Source organism: Daphnia carinata, chromosome 10 (genome assembly GCF_022539665.2).
Source record: "Daphnia carinata strain CSIRO-1 chromosome 10, CSIRO_AGI_Dcar_HiC_V3, whole genome shotgun sequence".
Lineage (NCBI taxonomy): Eukaryota > Metazoa > Arthropoda > Branchiopoda > Diplostraca > Daphniidae > Daphnia > Daphnia carinata.
Window position 1 is genome coordinate 346,501 of NC_081340.1, and position 20,211 is coordinate 366,711.

General features: G+C 39.9%; 22 pseudogenes; all 22 read right to left on the bottom strand.

Annotated features, from left to right (window-relative positions):
• Positions 1-1,689: 1,689 nt before the first annotated feature.
• Positions 1,690-1,808, bottom strand: LOC130690569 (5S ribosomal RNA; annotated as a pseudogene).
• Positions 1,809-2,155: 347 nt separating this feature from the next.
• On the bottom strand, positions 2,156-2,274 carry LOC130690660 (5S ribosomal RNA; annotated as a pseudogene).
• A 347-nt stretch (positions 2,275-2,621) lies between these two features.
• LOC130690671 (5S ribosomal RNA) lies at positions 2,622-2,740 on the bottom strand (annotated as a pseudogene).
• Positions 2,741-3,087: 347 nt separating this feature from the next.
• LOC130690682 (5S ribosomal RNA) lies at positions 3,088-3,206 on the bottom strand (annotated as a pseudogene).
• A 347-nt stretch (positions 3,207-3,553) lies between these two features.
• Positions 3,554-3,672, bottom strand: LOC130690751 (5S ribosomal RNA; annotated as a pseudogene).
• Positions 3,673-4,019: 347 nt separating this feature from the next.
• Positions 4,020-4,138, bottom strand: LOC130690693 (5S ribosomal RNA; annotated as a pseudogene).
• Positions 4,139-4,485: 347 nt separating this feature from the next.
• LOC130690828 (5S ribosomal RNA) lies at positions 4,486-4,604 on the bottom strand (annotated as a pseudogene).
• A 349-nt stretch (positions 4,605-4,953) lies between these two features.
• Positions 4,954-5,072, bottom strand: LOC130690872 (5S ribosomal RNA; annotated as a pseudogene).
• Positions 5,073-5,419: 347 nt separating this feature from the next.
• LOC130690704 (5S ribosomal RNA) lies at positions 5,420-5,538 on the bottom strand (annotated as a pseudogene).
• Positions 5,539-5,885: 347 nt separating this feature from the next.
• Positions 5,886-6,004, bottom strand: LOC130690577 (5S ribosomal RNA; annotated as a pseudogene).
• A 347-nt stretch (positions 6,005-6,351) lies between these two features.
• On the bottom strand, positions 6,352-6,470 carry LOC130690583 (5S ribosomal RNA; annotated as a pseudogene).
• A 347-nt stretch (positions 6,471-6,817) lies between these two features.
• LOC130690711 (5S ribosomal RNA) lies at positions 6,818-6,936 on the bottom strand (annotated as a pseudogene).
• A 347-nt stretch (positions 6,937-7,283) lies between these two features.
• LOC130690718 (5S ribosomal RNA) lies at positions 7,284-7,402 on the bottom strand (annotated as a pseudogene).
• A 347-nt stretch (positions 7,403-7,749) lies between these two features.
• On the bottom strand, positions 7,750-7,868 carry LOC130690590 (5S ribosomal RNA; annotated as a pseudogene).
• Positions 7,869-8,215: 347 nt separating this feature from the next.
• Positions 8,216-8,334, bottom strand: LOC130690596 (5S ribosomal RNA; annotated as a pseudogene).
• Positions 8,335-9,138: 804 nt separating this feature from the next.
• LOC130690604 (5S ribosomal RNA) lies at positions 9,139-9,257 on the bottom strand (annotated as a pseudogene).
• A 346-nt stretch (positions 9,258-9,603) lies between these two features.
• LOC130690612 (5S ribosomal RNA) lies at positions 9,604-9,722 on the bottom strand (annotated as a pseudogene).
• Positions 9,723-10,069: 347 nt separating this feature from the next.
• Positions 10,070-10,188, bottom strand: LOC130690618 (5S ribosomal RNA; annotated as a pseudogene).
• A 347-nt stretch (positions 10,189-10,535) lies between these two features.
• On the bottom strand, positions 10,536-10,654 carry LOC130690628 (5S ribosomal RNA; annotated as a pseudogene).
• A 347-nt stretch (positions 10,655-11,001) lies between these two features.
• Positions 11,002-11,120, bottom strand: LOC130690858 (5S ribosomal RNA; annotated as a pseudogene).
• A 343-nt stretch (positions 11,121-11,463) lies between these two features.
• On the bottom strand, positions 11,464-11,582 carry LOC130690730 (5S ribosomal RNA; annotated as a pseudogene).
• A 345-nt stretch (positions 11,583-11,927) lies between these two features.
• LOC130690738 (5S ribosomal RNA) lies at positions 11,928-12,046 on the bottom strand (annotated as a pseudogene).
• Between the last annotated feature and the right edge of the window lie 8,165 nt (positions 12,047-20,211).

The window sequence follows — 20,211 nt, forward strand, 5'->3', positions numbered from 1 at the left end:
AGTGTGTTTCACAGTGACGACGATCGGAGTAAGATGGGACACAGAGGTGATTACTACGACACACCCGCAAGCAACGAAGAAGGAGGACTAAACCACGCCCAAAAAGAGCACATCACTCGCAGTTGCCGCAACTGCATGCGCAAAAACCTTCCCTCCTTTAGTGGCCGGCGATGCAGCCAATCAACGCATCGAGAGGCTAGCCACCAGCAGCCGAACGAGGACAGTTCGTCTTCGAAATAATCAACGCCCCCGAGGAAACGCTTAGAAAAGGGCTGCAAGAAGGAAAAGAGGAGGGAAGAGCAACAGGGAGAGGCAATGGGAAGCTTGTTGGATGCAGAAATTCCCAAACGGAAGAACTTTCATGCTCCACGAAAGTGTAAATAAGAAAAGATACGACGTCACGGAACTATTATTGACTTTCGGCGCAAACATCGACATCACAGAAAAGGGTGAAACAATAGCTCACCGAGCCGCCGCAGACAACAACGAACACTTACTCAGAACCCTGTCATTCCACAGGTGTCAGTTTAGCGAATGGAACTGTTTGGGGAAACTCCCCTAATGGTGTACATCGCATTAAAAAACGAAGAAAGCATCAGTTTCTGTGGATAACTCCACTGATAAAACAGTTAAGTCGCGATGGAGAAACGATCCTACACTATAAGCAGAATTCAACAGCAAGAAGAATATGTCAACAGTGCATGCATGCACGGGTATAAACGTCAGCCAGAAATCTCCTGACGCGCCGTGGAAACGGCTTATTACAGCCGTACGATATGGGAACCCCGAGATAGTTGAAGTGCTGTTAAGGAACGGCGCAAGATATGACGAACCAGACTATCTTGGAAATTATGCCACGGATTACATCGGCGAGAGAGAAGAAAAATAGCTAAAGTATTCCCTTAACAGAAATATAAAACCGAGAAGAAAAGGCCAGAAAACGCTGATAATTCATTACGACCGAGAAAGGAGCTGCAAGAGGAGGAGAGGAGCCGGTTCACCATCGGAAGAAGATTAACTACAAGAATCGCCGCACCCACCAAGTAGAACCCAGAGTACAATATTTTGATTTAAAAAAAAATACATCCTAGATATCTTGGAACGTAGATTTAGCCTCAAAGAAAAAAAATGTAACCCAAGAAAGCTTATTCGTATAAACAATGTTGAAGTGTGTAGTTCCATTTGTACACGCCTAGGGCATAAGTAATATCTAGAGTGTAGTATGTAGTTGGAGGACCAAATCTTATCGATAATGGGGGGAGGAATGTAATGAGTCAATGTACACTTTCATGTATACTTGACGGTAGCCTATGCTATCCTTGACGTAGGTGTGACGCGTAGTGTACACACTACGTCACCACCTATCGAATATGAGCCGCTCTGAGTATGTTTAGCGCAGCGCCTCCATGACACGGAGTTGGGTATGGCGCGTGGTATACAGCCATCGCGCCATGACCTTGTCACGCCCCCGCCGTCTAAGCGTGATGCTAATTATCCCCGCCGTCTAGCCCTCTACTGCTATACCATTCTTTTTGTGTTCTCGTTTTAAAATACCTTTAGTTTATAGAAGATGAAATTTAAAAACTGACCACTAGGTGGCGTTTTAGAAAATACTAGAATTCACCGCGAGATGGTTCGTACTTCCCTGTGATTCATTCAAAAACGGCTAGGTGGATATAAAAGTTTTGATGCCAACAGCATCCCGTATTCCCAAGCGGTCACCCATCTAGGTACTAACGGAACCCGACGTAGCTTAACTTCCTGGAGCTGACGAGACAAGGTTTGTTCTACGTGGTATGGCCGTTGACAATTCAGTTCCAAAATAAAATGAATACACTCCAGTAATGTCCATTAAAACCAGCACAAGTACAATTGATTTATATAGTTAAGGATATTGGACTGGTAACCATCGCGTTCGGTCAACCACAAAAATGCAAACAAATAAAATTCACTTTCTTTAAAGAGGTCACTTTTCTCACGGAAATGTACCATACCTTTTGTGTTCTCGTTTTAAAAAACCCTTTAGTTGGAAGGAGATGAAATTTAAAAACTGACCACTAGGTGGCGTTTTAGAAAATACTAGAATTCACCGCGAGATGGTTCGTACTTCCCTGTGATTCATTCAAAAACGGCTAGGTGGATATAAAAGTTTTGATGCCAACAGCATCCCGTATTCCCAAGCGGTCACCCATCTAGGTACTAACGGAACCCGACGTAGCTTAACTTCCTGGAGCTGACGAGACAAGGTTTGTTCTACGTGGTATGGCCGTTGACAATTCAGTTCCAAAATAAAATGAATACACTCCAGTAATGTCCATTAAAACCAGCACAAGTACAATTGATTTATATAGTTAAGGATATTGGACTGGTAACCATCGCGTTCGGTCAACCACAAAAATGCAAACAAATAAAATTCACTTTCTTTAAAGAGGTCACTTTTCTCACGGAAATGTAGCATACCTTTTGTGTTCTCGTTTTAAAAAACCCTTTAGTTGGAAGGAGATGAAATTTAAAAACTGACCACTAGGTGGCGTTTTAGAAAATACTAGAATTCACCGCGAGATGGTTCGTACTTCCCTGTGATTCATTCAAAAACGGCTAGGTGGATATAAAAGTTTTGATGCCAACAGCATCCCGTATTCCCAAGCAGTCACCCATCTAGGTACTAACGGAACCCGACGTAGCTTAACTTCCTGGAGCTGACGAGACAAGGTTTGTTCTACGTGGTATGGCCGTTGACAATTCAGTTCCAAAATAAAATGAATACACTCCAGTAATGTCCATTAAAACCAGCACAAGTACAATTGATTTATATAGTTAAGGATATTGGACTGGTAACCATCGCGTTCGGTCAACCACAAAAATGCAAACAAATAAAATTCACTTTCTTTAAAGAGGTCACTTTTCTCACGGAAATGTAGCATACCTTTTGTGTTCTCGTTTTAAAAAACCCTTTAGTTGGAAGGAGATGAAATTTAAAAACTGACCACTAGGTGGCGTTTTAGAAAATACTAGAATTCACCGCGAGATGGTTCGTACTTCCCTGTGATTCATTCAAAAACGGCTAGGTGGATATAAAAGTTTTGATGCCAACAGCATCCCGTATTCCCAAGCAGTCACCCATCTAGGTACTAACGGAACCCGACGTAGCTTAACTTCCTGGAGCTGACGAGACAAGGTTTGTTCTACGTGGTATGGCCGTTGACAATTCAGTTCCAAAATAAAATGAATACACTCCAGTAATGTCCATTAAAACCAGCACAAGTACAATTGATTTATATAGTTAAGGATATTGGACTGGTAACCATCGCGTTCGGTCAACCACAAAAATGCAAACAAATAAAATTCACTTTCTTTAAAGAGGTCACTTTTCTCACGGAAATGTACCATACCTTTTGTGTTCTCGTTTTAAAAAACCCTTTAGTTGGAAGGAGATGAAATTTAAAAACTGACCACTAGGTGGCGTTTTAGAAAATACTAGAATTCACCGCGAGATGGTTCGTACTTCCCTGTGATTCATTCAAAAACGGCTAGGTGGATATAAAAGTTTTGATGCCAACAGCATCCCGTATTCCCAAGCGGTCACCCATCTAGGTACTAACGGAACCCGACGTAGCTTAACTTCCTGGAGCTGACGAGACAAGGTTTGTTCTACGTGGTATGGCCGTTGACAATTCAGTTCCAAAATAAAATGAATACACTCCAGTAATGTCCATTAAAACCAGCACAAGTACAATTGATTTATATAGTTAAGGATATTGGACTGGTAACCATCGCGTTCGGTCAACCACAAAAATGCAAACAAATAAAATTCACTTTCTTTAAAGAGGTCACTTTTCTCACGGAAATGTAGCATACCTTTTGTGTTCTCGTTTTAAAAAACCCTTTAGTTGGAAGGAGATGAAATTTAAAAACTGACCACTAGGTGGCGTTTTAGAAAATACTAGAATTCACCGCGAGATGGTTCGTACTTCCCTGTGATTCATTCAAAAACGGCTAGGTGGATATAAAAGTTTTGATGCCAACAGCATCCCGTATTCCCAAGCAGTCACCCATCTAGGTACTAACGGAACCCGACGTAGCTTAACTTCCTGGAGCTGACGAGACAAGGTTTGTTCTACGTGGTATGGCCGTTGACAATTCAGTTCCAAAATAAAATGAATACACTCCAGTAATGTCCATTAAAACCAGCACAAGTACAATTGATTTATATAGTTAAGGATATTGGACTGGTAACCATCGCGTTCGGTCAACCACAAAAATGCAAACAAATAAAATTCACTTTCTTTAAAGAGGTCACTTTTCTCACGGAAATGTACCATACCTTTTGTGTTCTCGTTTTAAAAAACCCTTTAGTTGGAAGGAGATGAAATTTAAAAACTGACCACTAGGTGGCGTTTTAGAAAATACTAGAATTCACCGCGAGATGGTTCGTACTTCCCTGTGATTCATTCAAAAACGGCTAGGTGGATATAAAAGTTTTGATGCCAACAGCATCCCGTATTCCCAAGCGGTCACCCATCTAGGTACTAACGGAACCCGACGTAGCTTAACTTCCTGGAGCTGACGAGACAAGGTTTGTTCTACGTGGTATGGCCGTTGACAATTCAGTTCCAAAATAAAATGAATACACTCCAGTAATGTCCATTAAAACCAGCACAAGTACAATTGATTTATATAGTTAAGGATATTGGACTGGTAACCATCGCGTTCGGTCAACCACAAAAATGCAAACAAATAAAATTCACTTTCTTTAAAAAGAGGTCACTTTTCTCACGGAAATGTAGCATACCTTTTGTGTTCTCGTTTTAAAAAACCCTTTAGTTGGAAGGAGATGAAATTTAAAAACTGACCACTAGGTGGCGTTTTAGAAAATACTAGAATTCACCGCGAGATGGTTCGTACTTCCCTGTGATTCATTCAAAAACGGCTAGGTGGATATAAAAGTTTTGATGCCAACAGCATCCCGTATTCCCAAGCGGTCACCCATCTAGGTACTAACGGAACCCGACGTAGCTTAACTTCCTGGAGCTGACGAGACAAGGTTTGTTCTACGTGGTATGGCCGTTGACAATTCAGTTCCAAAATAAAATGAATACACTCCAGTAATGTCCATTAAAACCAGCACAAGTACAATTGATTTATATAGTTAAGGATATTGGACTGGTAACCATCGCGTTCGGTCAACCACAAAAATGCAAACAAATAAAATTCACTTTCTTTAAAGAGGTCACTTTTCTCACGGAAATGTACCATACCTTTTGTGTTCTCGTTTTAAAAAACCCTTTAGTTGGAAGGAGATGAAATTTAAAAACTGACCACTAGGTGGCGTTTTAGAAAATACTAGAATTCACCGCGAGATGGTTCGTACTTCCCTGTGATTCATTCAAAAACGGCTAGGTGGATATAAAAGTTTTGATGCCAACAGCATCCCGTATTCCCAAGCAGTCACCCATCTAGGTACTAACGGAACCCGACGTAGCTTAACTTCCTGGAGCTGACGAGACAAGGTTTGTTCTACGTGGTATGGCCGTTGACAATTCAGTTCCAAAATAAAATGAATACACTCCAGTAATGTCCATTAAAACCAGCACAAGTACAATTGATTTATATAGTTAAGGATATTGGACTGGTAACCATCGCGTTCGGTCAACCACAAAAATGCAAACAAATAAAATTCACTTTCTTTAAAGAGGTCACTTTTCTCACGGAAATGTACCATACCTTTTGTGTTCTCGTTTTAAAAAACCCTTTTTTTGGAAGGAGATGAAATTTAAAAACTGACCACTAGGTGGCGTTTTAGAAAATACTAGAATTCACCGCGAGATGGTTCGTACTTTCCTGTGATTCATTCAAAAACGGCTAGGTGGATATAAAAGTTTTGATGCCAACAGCATCCCGTATTCCCAAGCGGTCACCCATCTAGGTACTAACGGAACCCGACGTAGCTTAACTTCCTGGAGCTGACGAGACAAGGTTTGTTCTACGTGGTATGGCCGTTGACAATTCAGTTCCAAAATAAAATGAATACACTCCAGTAATGTCCATTAAAACCAGCACAAGTACAATTGATTTATATAGTTAAGGATATTGGACTGGTAACCATCGCGTTCGGTCAACCACAAAAATGCAAACAAATAAAATTCACTTTCTTTAAAGAGGTCACTTTTCTCACGGAAATGTAGCATACCTTTTGTGTTCTCGTTTTAAAAAACCCTTTAGTTGGAAGGAGATGAAATTTAAAAACTGACCACTAGGTGGCGTTTTAGAAAATACTAGAATTCACCGCGAGATGGTTCGTACTTCCCTGTGATTCATTCAAAAACGGCTAGGTGGATATAAAAGTTTTGATGCCAACAGCATCCCGTATTCCCAAGCGGTCACCCATCTAGGTACTAACGGAACCCGACGTAGCTTAACTTCCTGGAGCTGACGAGACAAGGTTTGTTCTACGTGGTATGGCCGTTGACAATTCAGTTCCAAAATAAAATGAATACACTCCAGTAATGTCCATTAAAACCAGCACAAGTACAATTGATTTATATAGTTAAGGATATTGGACTGGTAACCATCGCGTTCGGTCAACCACAAAAATGCAAACAAATAAAATTCACTTTCTTTAAAGAGGTCACTTTTCTCACGGAAATGTACCATACCTTTTGTGTTCTCGTTTTAAAAAACCCTTTAGTTGGAAGGAGATGAAATTTAAAAACTGACCACTAGGTGGCGTTTTAGAAAATACTAGAATTCACCGCGAGATGGTTCGTACTTCCCTGTGATTCATTCAAAAACGGCTAGGTGGATATAAAAGTTTTGATGCCAACAGCATCCCGTATTCCCAAGCAGTCACCCATCTAGGTACTAACGGAACCCGACGTAGCTTAACTTCCTGGAGCTGACGAGACAAGGTTTGTTCTACGTGGTATGGCCGTTGACAATTCAGTTCCAAAATAAAATGAATACACTCCAGTAATGTCCATTAAAACCAGCACAAGTACAATTGATTTATATAGTTAAGGATATTGGACTGGTAACCATCGCGTTCGGTCAACCACAAAAATGCAAACAAATAAAATTCACTTTCTTTAAAGAGGTCACTTTTCTCACGGAAATGTACCATACCTTTTGTGTTCTCGTTTTAAAAAACCCTTTAGTTGGAAGGAGATGAAATTTAAAAACTGACCACTAGGTGGCGTTTTAGAAAATACTAGAATTCACCGCGAGATGGTTCGTACTTCCCTGTGATTCATTCAAAAACGGCTAGGTGGATATAAAAGTTTTGATGCCAACAGCATCCCGTATTCCCAAGCAGTCACCCATCTAGGTACTAACGGAACCCGACGTAGCTTAACTTCCTGGAGCTGACGAGACAAGGTTTGTTCTACGTGGTATGGCCGTTGACAATTCAGTTCCAAAATAAAATGAATACACTCCAGTAATGTCCATTAAAACCAGCACAAGTACAATTGATTTATATAGTTAAGGATATTGGACTGGTAACCATCGCGTTCGGTCAACCACAAAAATGCAAACAAATAAAATTCACTTTCTTTAAAGAGGTCACTTTTCTCACGGAAATGTACCATACCTTTTGTGTTCTCGTTTTAAAAAACCCTTTAGTTGGAAGGAGATGAAATTTAAAAACTGACCACTAGGTGGCGTTTTAGAAAATACTAGAATTCACCGCGAGATGGTTCGTACTTCCCTGTGATTCATTCAAAAACGGCTAGGTGGATATAAAAGTTTTGATGCCAACAGCATCCCGTATTCCCAAGCGGTCACCCATCTAGGTACTAACGGAACCCGACGTAGCTTAACTTCCTGGAGCTGACGAGACAAGGTTTGTTCTACGTGGTATGGCCGTTGACAATTCAGTTCCAAAATAAAATGAATACACTCCAGTAATGTCCATTAAAACCAGCACAAGTACAATTGATTTATATAGTTAAGGATATTGGACTGGTAACCATCGCGTTCGGTCAACCACAAAAATGCAAACAAATAAAATTCACTTTCTTTAAAGAGGTCACTTTTCTCACGGAAATGTACCATACCTTTTGTGTTCTCGTTTTAAAAAACCCTTTAGTTGGAAGGAGATGAAATTTAAAAACTGACCACTAGGTGGCGTTTTAGAAAATACTAGAATTCACCGCGAGATGGTTCGTACTTCCCTGTGATTCATTCAAAAACGGCTAGGTGGATATAAAAGTTTTGATGCCAACAGCATCCCGTATTCCCAAGCGGTCACCCATCTAGGTACTAACGGAACCCGACGTAGCTTAACTTCCTGGAGCTGACGAGACAAGGTTTGTTCTACGTGGTATGGCCGTTGACAATTCAGTTCCAAAATAAAATGAATACACTCCAGTAATGTCCATTAAAACCAGCACAAGTACAATTGATTTATATAGTTAAGGATATTGGACTGGTAACCATCGCGTTCGGTCAACCACAAAAATGCAAACAAATAAAATTCACTTTCTTTAAAGAGGTCACTTTTCTCACGGAAATGTACCATACCTTTTGTGTTCTCGTTTTAAAAAACCCTTTAGTTGGAAGGAGATGAAATTTAAAAACTGACCACTAGGTGGCGTTTTAGAAAATACTAGAATTCACCGCGAGATGGTTCGTACTTCCCTGTGATTCATTCAAAAACGGCTAGGTGGATATAAAAGTTTTGATGCCAACAGCATCCCGTATTCCCAAGCAGTCACCCATCTAGGTACTAACGGAACCCGACGTAGCTTAACTTACGAGACAAGGTTTGTTCTACGTGGTATGGCCGTTGACAATTCAGTTCCAAAATAAAATGAATACACTCCAGTAATGTCCATTAAAACCAGCACAAGTACAATTGATTTATATAGTTAAGGATATTGGACTGGTAACCATCGCGTTCGGTCAACCACAAAAATGCAAACAAATAAAATTCACTTTCTTTAAAGAGGTCACTTTTCTCACGGAAATGTACCATACCTTTTGTGTTCTCGTTTAAAAAAAACCCTTTAGTTGGAAGGAGATGAAATTTAAAAACTGACCACTAGGTGGCGTTTTAGAAAATACTAGAATTCACCGCGAGATGGTTCGTACTTCCCTGTGATTCATTCAAAAACGGCTAGGTGGATATAAAAGTTTTGATGCCAACAGCATCCCGTATTCCCAAGCGGTCACCCATCTAGGTACTAACGGAACCCGACGTAGCTTAACTTCCTGGAGCTGACGAGACAAGGTTTGTTCTACGTGGTATGGCCGTTGACAATTCAGTTCCAAAATAAAATGAATACACTCCAGTAATGTCCATTAAAACCAGCACAAGTACAATTGATTTATATAGTTAAGGATATTGGACTGGTAACCATCGCGTTCGGTCAACCACAAAAATGCAAACAAATAAAATTCACTTTCTTTAAAGAGGTCACTTTTCTCACGGAAATGTACCATACCTTTTTGTTCTCGTTTTAAAAAACCCTTTAGTTGGAAGGAGATGAAATTTAAAAACTGACCACTAGGTGGCGTTTTAGAAAATACTAGAATTCACCGCGAGATGGTTCGTACTTCCCTGTGATTCATTCAAAAACGGCTAGGTGGATATAAAAGTTTTGATGCCAACAGCATCCCGTATTCCCAAGCGGTCACCCATCTAGGTACTAACGGAACCCGACGTAGCTTAACTTCCTGGAGCTGACGAGACAAGGTTTGTTCTACGTGGTATGGCCGTTGACAATTCAGTTCCAAAATAAAATGAATACACTCCAGTAATGTCCATTAAAACCAGCACAAGTACAATTGATTTATATAGTTAAGGATATTGGACTGGTAACCATCGCGTTCGGTCAACCACAAAAATGCAAACAAATAAAATTCACTTTCTTTAAAGAGGTCACTTTTCTCACGGAAATGTAGCATACCTTTTGTGTTCTCGTTTTAAAAAACCCTTTAGTTGGAAGGAGATGAAATTTAAAAACTGACCACTAGGTGGCGTTTTAGAAAATACTAGAATTCACCGCGAGATGGTTCGTACTTCCCTGTGATTCATTCAAAAACGGCTAGGTGGATATAAAAGTTTTGATGCCAACAGCATCCCGTATTCCCAAGCGGTCACCCATCTAGGTACTAACGGAACCCGACGTAGCTTAACTTCCTGGAGCTGACGAGACAAGGTTTGTTCTACGTGGTATGGCCGTTGACAATTCAGTTCCAAAATAAAATGAATACACTCCAGTAATGTCCATTAAAACCAGCACAAGTACAATTGATTTATATAGTTAAGGATATTGGACTGGTAACCATCGCGTTCGGTCAACCACAAAAATGCAAACAAATAAAATTCACTTTCTTTAAAGAGGTCACTTTTCTCACGGAAATGTACCATACCTTTTGTGTTCTCGTTTTAAAAAACCCTTTAGTTGGAAGGAGATGAAATTTAAAAACTGACCACTAGGTGGCGTTTTAGAAAATACTAGAATTCACCGCGAGATGGTTCGTACTTCCCTGTGATTCATTCAAAAACGGCTAGGTGGATATAAAAGTTTTGATGCCAACAGCATCCCGTATTCCCAAGCGGTCACCCATCTAGGTACTAACGGAACCCGACGTAGCTTAACTTCCTGGAGCTGACGAGACAAGGTTTGTTCTACGTGGTATGGCCGTTGACAATTCAGTTCCAAAATAAAATGAATACACTCCAGTAATGTCCATTAAAACCAGCACAAGTACAATTGATTTATATAGTTAAGGATATTGGACTGGTAACCATCGCGTTCGGTCAACCACAAAAATGCAAACAAATAAAATTCACTTTCTTTAAAGAGGTCACTTTTCTCACGGAAATGTACCATACCTTTTGTGTTCTCGTTTTAAAAAACCCTTTAGTTGGAAGGAGATGAAATTTAAAAACTGACCACTAGGTGGCGTTTTAGAAAATACTAGAATTCACCGCGAGATGGTTCGTACTTCCCTGTGATTCATTCAAAAACGGCTAGGTGGATATAAAAGTTTTGATGCCAACAGCATCCCGTATTCCCAAGCGGTCACCCATCTAGGTACTAACGGAACCCGACGTAGCTTAACTTCCTTGAGCTGACGAGACAAGGTTTGTTCTACGTGGTATGGCCGTTGACAATTCAGTTCCAAAATAAAATGAATACACTCCAGTAATGTCCATTAAAACCAGCACAAGTACAATTGATTTATATAGTTAAGGATATTGGACTGGTAACCATCGCGTTCGGTCAACCACAAAAATGCAAACATAAAATTCACTTTCTTGAAAGAGGTCACTTTTCTCACGGAAATGCACCATTCTTTTTGTATTTCGTTTTAAAATACCTTTAGTTTATAGAAGATGAAATTTAAAAACTGACCACTAGGTGGCGTTTTAGAAAATACTAGAATTCACCGCGAGATGGTTCGTACTTCCCTGTGATTCATTCAAAAACGGCTAGGTGGATATAAAAGTTTTGATGCAAACAGCATCCCGTATTCCCAAGCGGTCACCCATCTAGGTACTAACGGAACCCGACGTAGCTTAACTTCCTGGAGCTGACGAGACAAGGTTTGTCCTACGTGGTATGGCCGTTGACAATTCTGTTCCAAAATAAAATGAATACACTCCAGTAATGTCCATTAAAACCAGCACAAGTACAATTGATTTATATAGTTAAGGATATTGGACTGGTAACCATCGCGTTCGGTCAACCACAAAAATGCAAACAAATAAAATTCACTTTCTTTAAAGAGGTCACTTTTCTCACGGAAATGTACCATTCTTTTTGTATTTCGTTTTAAAATACCTTTAGTTTATAGAAGATGAAATTTAAAAACTGACCACTAGGTGGCGTTTTAGAAAATACTAGAATTCACCGCGAGATGGTTCGTACTTCCCTGTGATTCATTCAAAAACGGCTAGGTGGATATATAAGTTTTGATGCAAACAGCATCCCGTATTCCCAAGCGGTCACCCATCTAGGTACTAACGGAACCCGACGTAGCTTAACTTCCTGGAGCTGACGAGACAAGGTTTGTCCTACGTGGTATGGCCGTTGACAATTCTGTTCCAAAATAAATTGAATACACTCCAGTAATGTCCATTAAAACCAGCACAAGTACAATTGATTTATATAGTTAAGGATATTGGACTGGTAACCATCGCGTTTGGTCAACCACAAAAATGCAAACAAATAAAATTCACTTTCTTTAAAGAGGTCACTTTTCTCACGGAAATGTACCATACCTTTTGTGTTCTCGTTTTAAAAAACCCTTTAGTTGGAAGGAGATGAAATTTAAAAACTGACCACTAGAAGGCGTTTTAGAAAATACTAGAATTCACCGCGAGATGGTTCGTACTTCCCTGTGATTCATTCAAAAACGGCTAGGTGGATATAAAAGTTTTGATGCCAACTGCATCCCGTATTCCCAAGCGGTCACCCATGGGACCCGGCGTAGCTTAACTGCAGGGAGCTGACGAGACCTGGTGTGTTCTACGTGGTATGGCCGTTGACACCTCAGTTCCAAAATAAAATGAATACACTCCAGTAATGTCCATTAAAACCAGCACAAGTACAATTGATTTATATAGTTAAGGATATTGGACTGGTAACCATCGCGTTCGGTCAACCACAAAAATGCAAACAAATAAAATTCACTTTCTTTAAAGAGGTCACTTTTCTCACGGAAATGTACCATACTGTAATGAGTCAATATACACTTTCATGTATACTTGACGGTAGCCTATGCTATCCTTGACGTAGGTGTGACGCGTAGTGTACACACTACGTCACCACCTATCGAATATGAGCCGCTCTGAGTATGTTTAGCGCAGCGCCTCCATGACACGGAGTTGGGTATGGCGCGTGGTATACAGCCATCGCGCCATGACCTTGTCACGCCCCCGCCGTCTAAGCGTGATGCTAATTATCACCGTGACGTGCGCTGCTGTAGCCCCTTACTGCTATATAAACCCGTGTTTCTTAATCATTCATCAGAGTTGCCTTTGCTCTCTCACTGTGTGCACTTGTACTGGGGTATAATAAACGGTTATGAGAACCTTACATTTGGAGGTCCCAACGAGACATTCAGATATATAAAAGGTTCACCGTAATAAACCCTAAAAGTACATGCGTACCACATGAAGTAAGAGCAAAATATACAAGTCCGAAGTTGACGTAGACGAGGTAAGCGAATGTATAGCACTTTTAAAGATATACAAGTAGTGGCAACTCTCGAAACCAACCCGATCTACCCAGACTTACCCGTCGTAACATTACCTCCACTATATCCTACCTTACCAACACAAAACTCTGAGACACAAACCCTCAAAGAAAATTTTGCTATAAAGTGGAAAGAGCTCGTAGAGCTAGAATATAACTATCTCCTCGAGAAAACTAAAACATACCAAACAACTTCAACAACAACAAATATAAAACAATTGGAAGAAAGGAGAAAACTCTCCCACAGAGAGCTAAACAACGCTCTACAACTATACACTCACTCACTAATAAAGCAAAATCTCGAGACAAAAGACGACACCACCTCACACGAGTCAATCAGCAAGACCACTGAAGCCTTAAAAAATCAACTAGCGAAATCTGGCGAAGAAAATAATTTCGTCGACACTCTTATCCACCAGTTAAAAACAGTCCACGGCAAAGAAAAAGAATTCCTCAGCCAAACGTTAGCTGTCCTTCAAAGTGAAACTCTACACCAGCAAGTAGAAGAGCAGCAAGCAAAAGATCAGATTACCGCAGAAAATACCAATCTACGAAAACAGATCGAGAGCAACAAGAAAAAGGCAAAGAGTTCAAAGTACACGCTCAGCAGTTCCCTAGAGCGCCTGCAAGAAAACAACGAGTCCTTGAAAAATTCATTTGAAAGAGCAAATACCCGAATTGCAGAATTGGAGAGTGACTTACAAAAATCACAAGAAGCTGAAAAATATTTCGAAGACCGGCTGAAAAAGAGAGAAGAAATTACCGAAAACGTTGAAAGAGAGGGTCAAGAGACAATTAATAAACTCGAAGCAGAAAATATCCAACTACAAGAAAAACTAAACAGTACCAGAAAACAGATAACAGTAAACGTTGAAAGGATAAAAGAATTAGAAGCAGCTACAAACGAAATAAAAACTCAGCTGGACAAGTCAAAAGCAGAAAAAGTCACGCTAACTAAGACGCAAGCGGAAACTGTTCTTAAAAATAAAGACCTGGATCGAGCACTTCAGCGAATAAAAAAGCAGACAGCAGAACAAGAAAATAAAATATCCCGCCTGGAGAATCGTATCGCAGAGTATAAACAACGAGAACTTCTATTCATCGAAGCCGAAGAGACCCATACAAAACAGGAACAGCCCGGGGGAGTAACGAGATTAATTAATGAAATACACGACCTATCCTCGTTAAGTGAAGTGCAAGATAAATCACTACATTTTGAACTTGAAGCTGAGCAAATAATAGAACTGCAAAAAGTTATCGAACTATTGGGAAAACAAGTTGAATCCCAAAGTAAAAATATAACCTCCTTGGAAAAAGAAAACTATCATCTCAAAAGGACCATGGGTAAACACCACGACGATTCCACCAGACCGGATCTAGGAAGCAGAAAATATACCGCTGAAGAAGAGGCCATGATGAGCATCACTCAACCCATTGTAAGAGTGCTGGGAGAACTTTTTTCGAGGGAAGACAAGAAATCCATCCCGCCATTCAAGGGTAAAAGCACCGATAAATTAATAACCGAATGGCTCAAAGCAGCTGAGCACGTGGCCCGAAATAACAACTGGGACGACGAGCAAAAGCTACGATTCTTCTCGGACCGACTTAAAGGAGAAGCCATGGAATGGCACGAAGCTTACGTCGACGAGAAAGGAGACGAACTGGAATATGGAGAGTGGAAAGCAGCAATAATTGAAAGATTTCAAGATGCATTTGACATAGCAGCGCTGAAGAAAAAACTAATGAAGCTAAAGCAGAAACCTGAAGAAAATTGCAGAGCTTTCGTGTCGAGATTAAACAGCCTATACGACACCATAGAGGGAAAGGAAGAAAAACTCGACCACGACAAAACAATAATAGAGGATCAACTATTTAATAAAGTAAAGAAGATGAGGGATACGACAAAGATAAAAATATTACTTCAAGGGATCTTACCCAAAGTAAAAGTGGAGCTATACCTCAGAATGCCAGAAAAATCCGACGACTTCGATTCGCTTTGCAAACAACTGTTCATATCAGAACAGATATTGCACGAAAAGGAAAATAATGAAGATAGAGAAATAACGGCAGTAATTGCTGGAATTACAGACCGTGAGAAAGAACAAGATCACGAATTGTCTAAACAAAAAACTGAACTAGAACAACTTAGCCAGAGATTATTAGAGTTGGAATGTTTTAATAAAGATCGTGAATCATCACAGGAAAACAGTGTGCAAATTGCAGCCACCGACCGTTACGGCAACAGCGGACGGCAGTCGAACATACGCCAGGGTAGACCAGGTTACCCCAGAGAACAGTACTCAGGCAGAGTCCGTTTCCGAGATACCTTAGACCGCAGCAGAGCGTCAAGTTATTCACGCAGTAGAGAACCAAGTTTTTCAAAAAGCAGAGAAGCGAGCCCGTTTAGGAGAAACGAACCTACACAACGTTGGAGGCGTAACGCACCAATAAGGGATCGTGAGCCAACATATACAACAGGCTTCGGACACCAACGAAACCACCCCTATACACATCAACCGGGAAGATACCAACAACCTTTCAGGACTAACAACCACGCAGATATCAGGTACCCGCAGCAAAACGATAGCAACCGCCAATATCGCAGTACAGGAGTCCGTACCCCAGTAAACAGAGATATAATTTGTCATAAGTGTAACAAAAAGGGACACGTAGCAAGAGAATGTTGGACCAATATGGCACTTATGAATTATGCGAATCACCAACCAATAGAATAGATAAGGCACCAACCCGCAGTAGCATAAAATCGGATAAATTAGATTTTAACATACCCCAACTAATACGCATACCCATTAGAATTTATGGAATAGTACTTAGAGCTTTGATAGACACTGGAGCAGCAGCCAGTCTAGTTTCCGCGGATACCTTACTCAGCATAAATGAAAAAGAACTAAAACAAATAAAAAATAAAAATACACCCACGTTTAGGACCGTATCCGGTCAGACACTAAAATCAATAGGGCAATATGAACTAACAATTACCATAAGTAATAATCATTTAATCAATCATTACTTCTATGCCATAGAAAAGCTGAACGAAGATTGCATTTTAGGCTTAGATTTTCTATCTAATAATAACGTGAAAATTAATACTAGAAATAGAGAAATATGCTATGACCATTTAGGCGTAGAACATAGCTATAGGCAGAGTATACCGTTATATAACCTAACCTTCGAGAATGCGGGAATTACCATACCAATAATACCAGTACTTACTAACAATCAAGAGGGAAAACTAACAGCAAAAGATCGCCGTAACTTAGGACCTTTTAGCCAGTGTGATATCTCGAAACAGGACAAGACGAAAGCGCTAGATAGCCAACCACCACAATTCAATATCCCAGAATTTGAAACTGAAGTCTTAACGAAAGTAAAAAACTTACTTAACAAACATGAGCAATTATTTGCGGACAAGGAATCAGACCTTGGTCTCGTATCACGAGTAAAACATTTTATAAATACCGGACATGACATCCCGATTAATCAACGACTCCGTAGAACACCCGAAGCACTGAAAGAAACCGTAAAATCTAAAATTGAAGTAATGCTAAAAAATAAGATAATAAGGGAGAGCTACAGCCCGTTTGCCGCAGCCATCGTAATGGTACCCAAAAAGGATGGAGAAATGCGTATGTGCATCGACTATAGGCCGCTAAATAAAATAACAATTAAAGATAAATACCCTTTACCAAGAATTGACGATACTGTGGATGCATTGTGCGGGTCTATGTATTTTTCATCATTGGATCTTTTGAGCGGATACTGGCAAATCGAGATTGAAGAAAAGGATAAATATAAAACAGCTTTCATTTGCGAATTTGGACAGTACGAATTTAACAGAATGCCATTTGGGTTAACAAACGCACCAAGTACGTTCCAAAGAGCAATGAATAACATTCTGAAAGACGTGCTGTACAAATTCGCCCTAGTATACTTAGACGATATAATTATATTTAGTAAATCGATTAAGGAACATTTATCGCACCTAGATAAAGTTTTCGAGCTTCTGGAAATTGCGGGACTTAAACTAAAAAGAAAGAAGTGTGAATTTTTTAAAGAAGAATTGGACTATCTTGGATACATCGTTTCTAGAAAAGGGATAACACCAAATTTGAAAAAATTAAAAGCTATTATAGATTACCCCGCTCCCAAAAATACAAAAGAATTGAGTTCATTCTTAGGTTTGGCTAGTTACTACAGGAAATTTATCAGAGCTTTTGCTGATAAAGCTCATCCATTGACTGCACTTACGAAAAAGTCAGCAGAATGGAAATGGGGAGAGTCAGAAGGGGACGCCTTTAATTGTATAAAGAACTGTCTCATCACTAGACCTATCCTGAGTTATCCGGATTTTTCGCGCGACTTTATCATCTATACGGATGCGTCAGGGTATGGAATAGGAGCAGTCTTGGCACAAATACAATCTCTACCTCAATCAGCGGATTCAGGTGAGACTAACGAACCAGTTCCCAGTGAATCAAACGACACAGAAGTCGTCATTGCATACAGCTCCAAACATCTGAATGACCGCGAAGCCAAGTGGTCCACCACAGAGAAGGAAGCTTATGCGATCGTTCATGCAATCGACGTATTCCGAACGTACCTATACGGACGTAAATTTACAGTATACACAGACCATCGACCGTTAGAATGGTTAATGAGTAAGACAGAACCAGCAGGTCGACTAGCTAGATGGGCACTCAAAATCCAAGAATATGACATCGTAATTGGATATCGACCAGGTAAATCGCACCAAAATGCGGATACCCTTAGTCGTACCCCAGTAGCAACTATAGCTAGTGTAGACATAAGAGGGAGTAAAAGTGAAATTAAACAAGAGGAAAGCGAATGGGTCCGATTACAGCATAACGATATAAATTGCAGAAAAATTATGAGTAATTTAATGGAAATAAAGAAACAGAGAAACAGAAAAGGAGAGAATATAAATGGATATAAAATAAACGAAAAAGGTGAATTAGTAGATAAATATGGGAGACTAGTGGTACCAGGAAATAAAATAAGAGAAATAATGGAAGAAAATCATGATCACATGTTAGCAGGACACTTGGGAATAACGAAAACTTTAGCGAGACTACAAAGACAATATTTTTGGCCAAACATGAAAACAGATGTTACGACACACGTTAACAGTTGCTTAAGATGTGCAAGGCGTAAAGCCTCCGGCGCAACGATAGCACCGTTGCAACCTCTGCCACCGGTTGACAGAGTATGGCAACGCATTGCAATGGATATAGTAGGACCAATTCAAGAAAGTGTTAAGGGATATAAATATATTCTAGTTCTATCTGATTACGCCAGTCGTTTCGTTTTTGCATTTCCAATGAAGAACCAAACAGCCCAAACAATTGCATCCATTATGGTAAATAAAGTGATAACGAAATACGGAGCACCCGAGATTGTGCTAACCGACCAAGGAACGAATTTCCTTTCAAGTCTTGTTCAAGAGATGTGTAAACTCTTTAAAATCAAGCAGATGAGAACTACCGCTTACCACCCGCAAACAGACGGACTAGTAGAAAGATTCAACAGAACCCTGTGCGATATGCTAGCTTGCTACGTAGTAGATGAACCGGAAGAGTGGGACAAATACCTACCATTTGTCACCTTAGCGTACAACACATCGCAACAAGCCACGCTAAAGGACACCCCATTTTACCTTTTCTTCGGAAGAGAACCAATTCTACCTAACGACATAAAAATAAATCGGAACTTCGAGCACGACGAAGGCAGTAGTGGATTATACTATCAAAAATGGAGAAACGCTCAAGACCTGGCAAGAAGTCACCTCTTCAAAGCACAAACTAAACAGAAAGGATACTACGATGAAAGAGCAAAAGGAATTGCATATAAAATTGGTGACTTAGTAATGCTAAAAGCTCCACCATCAGCAGGTAAATTCATTAACAGATGGAACGGACCGTTCCGAATCACACGAAACTTCTCAGACATAACTTACGAGGTCGAAAACATTGAAAGTAAAAAACAAAAAGCAACCGTTCACTCTAATCGCCTGAAACTCTATATCCCTCGAGAAAGTGTACCAAACACCACAGAAGCACTAAATCCAAACGTGAAAATCGAAAGTAAAAACAAACGAGGTCCTGGAAGACCACGTAAAAATATAACAACAGAGATTAAACCCGTAAATTTGAAAAAAGAAATGAACCCCACGAACCCTTTATCCCGGATAACAAACCAAAGAATGTCCTATGCCGAACCAAGCACCCCAACCAATTCGAGAAATGCCCGCTATAATCTTAGGAAAAGAACTAATTAAGCAAAACTAAAAAAAAAAAAAAAAAAAAAAAAAAAAAAAAAACCTGTAGTAATAAAATTACTTTTTTTTAAAAACAGATGGAGATAATCCTACTAGTAATTTGCGTGTTAACTACCCTTGAAACTTCCCAAACAATTTACGTGTCCGTATGCGATTGTAAGAATGTGAAAACAAGAGGCATACTGGATATAAATTCACCCTATTATTGCGATAAAGAAAATGTCGGAACCAGGGTACATTTCCCACGTTTCCCCACTAGTTATACCTTAATGACAAAACAAAAACCCATTAGAACATGGAAAGGATGGACTTGTAAACAATGGATAAAAACAAAAAAAATTACGGGATCCTTTTGGATTGGATCATTCGACACGGTTTTCTCCCAAGAAACAAAACTGATTTCACCGTTAGAATGTTGGGAAATGGTTAACGATAAGAGATGCGGACGCAATATTATGCAGGCCACCCCAACCTCATTAAGTTTCACAGCAACCCCAACGGGAGAGGGTGCGTGGTATGCCATTAAAGAATATCGCGTCCTAAATTGCCTTGCAGAAGAGATAACATTAAGACAGGAAACCCCTGAAAGCCCAATTGAAAGCCCTTTTGGATATTTAAATGCTACCCAACAAGACGGCCAAATCATTCAAAATCATAATACAATAGTATGGGGAGATAAATCTAGTA